The sequence below is a fragment of the Pinus tabuliformis genome, chromosome 3_1 (genome assembly GCF_031772625.1).
Source record: "Pinus tabuliformis cultivar Carrire ecotype Pingquan chromosome 3_1, CPIR1, whole genome shotgun sequence".
Classification (NCBI taxonomy): domain Eukaryota; kingdom Viridiplantae; phylum Streptophyta; class Pinopsida; order Pinales; family Pinaceae; genus Pinus; species Pinus tabuliformis.
Window position 1 is genome coordinate 30,601,305 of NC_142301.1, and position 2,246 is coordinate 30,603,550.

The window sequence follows — 2,246 nt, forward strand, 5'->3', positions numbered from 1 at the left end:
TACACAAATACACATGTTTTCAAATTTTTATAAGAAGTGAACTCCTAGACCACAATTTGCCAATTAAGATGTCTTGTAAAGTTTTTCCAATAATTTTAATAACTATAAATGTCATTTTCAATGATAAAGGAAAAGTTTAACAAACATTTTTCAAATATTTTTGAATATAATATATTTTAAAATAACTTTATAAGTAATTTTTTTATAAAAATCTAACATTTGCAAAATAAACTTGGCTATCAACATATAAATAATGATATTAGAGAATGTAATAAAACCATGCTTAGTAAAATACTTGGTTGAATTATATATATATATATATATATATATATATATATATATATAAGGAATATGTATTTTAAATTTAATTTTGATTGATAATTTTTGAATTAATTTATTTATTTCATTAATTAAATAAATTCCAAAAGTATGACAACCAAACTATAAAAAGCATTAAAACAAAATAACCAGAGAGATAGTTTGCTGATACATAAATCTAAATTACAATAAACCAATGTACCATTTGGTTCTAAACTAACTATATATCAACACATAGTCAGTCCTAGATAAACTGATAATCTTGCACTGCATTTATTCTTTCCCATACATGCCATGCAATAATAATGTACTTAACCAAAACCAAAAAAAAAGAAATCTGTGATGCCTTTGTGTAAACAGAAAGAAAGCGAAATCATGAACCATGACATATTTGTGCATATACTACACTGAAGAAATATTTAACTGCATGTACTGCACTAAAGAAATATGAAGCAAGATATCACATAAATATCTTTAAATAGGTAACAATAGATACACTTAAATTTAATTAGATACATTTAAATGAATATATACATTAAATTTAATTTTGATTGATAATTTTTTATTTACTTTGTTTATTTAATTAATTATTAGACTACTTATTGGGAGATATCATGACTCCAACATAAAATCATTAAAACAAAATAACCAGGCAGGTAATTTTTGGTCATACATAAATGAAAATTACAATATATCAACGTCCATCTTCTATTTATAAATAAATAAAGTATTTCACTCCAAACTAACTATATATCAACACATAATCAGTCTTAGATCAACAGACAATCTTCGACTGCATTTATTCTTTCCCATACCTGCGATACAATGACAATGTAATTAACCCAAGCAAAAGAAATTCATGACATATTTAATGTAAAAATCATTAACGATGACTTATTTGTGCATATAGTGCAGTAGTGAAGCAAAAGCGGAGCATAAATTTTAGAGAGGAAAACAAAAGGCACTTAGTATAAAAGTTGGTCTACTTAAGTTGCCATTACCTGGTGTTATAAGTTGCTCTACTAGCCGATGCTGACTTTGTTGCCGCTGGCAGCTTTGCCGGTGTTGTTGCTGTTCACCATGTTGTTGTTGCCGCTGTTGATTTTGTTGCCGCTGTTGGTGGTGTTGCCACTGTTGTTGCCGAGGATGGGATTGCCGTCGATCTTTGTGTTGGGGCCGATGACGTTCTTGTCGCCGCTGTTGCACCTGCGGTCGACCTTGTTGTTATCGCCGCAGAAGTTCCGCCCTGCTTGTTGCAAATTGCTCATGTTGTTGGCTTACGGATATTGAAACTGGAACGCCTTCGAAGGCAACAAGATTCCCACTTCTGCAAAAAAAACGCCTTCAGTTCAACTCAATCTGCTAAAGTGAATCAATGCATACCGTGAACATAGAATATGAGCGAATCAATGATATCTCACACATTAGAAATATACAAGCATACCTGCAACCGGAGTAGGGCAAATTTCGTAAGCAAGAGTTGAGAAATACAATGACATAGGCTGCCTTATATAGAAGCAGGCGAACTCCAAACTCGGATTTGAAAACCATCTACACTCCCAACCAGGGTCAAATTTTGAAGTTTTCATGTATTAAATTTACATGAATGACATGATCAATCATGCAAAGACCACCGTCACGAGGATGACATATTGTGGACGCCCTATTGGGCAGACGAGTTATTCTTTTTGAGAGAAAAAAAAAAGGTTGCACAATTTACTGATGTGACAAAGATTTATTCGCGCAATTGGGCAGAAGAGTTATCCTTTCTCTGCCCAAAAAAAAAAATTATTTGCCATCTTTACAGATGTAACGACTCATATTTATTCGCCCAATTGGGCAGGCGCGTTATTCTTTTTTAGCGAAGAACAAATCTTTGCCATAACTACTAGGGTTTCTTCGGGCAATGGGGCAGAGGAGTTATTCTT

The 2,246-nt window shown here is 32.1% G+C and overlaps 1 long non-coding RNA gene across 1 annotated transcript; it reads right to left on the reverse strand.

The window, feature by feature from the left end:
* Positions 1–1,002: 1,002 nt before the first annotated feature.
* On the reverse strand, positions 1,003–1,957 carry LOC149185607 (uncharacterized). The gene is made up of 3 exons (XR_016256054.1): positions 1,763–1,957; positions 1,320–1,645; positions 1,003–1,133 (listed from the first exon to the last, which is right to left on the reverse strand). It is a non-coding gene; the product is annotated as an uncharacterized LOC149185607 (long non-coding RNA).
* Between the last annotated feature and the right edge of the window lie 289 nt (positions 1,958–2,246).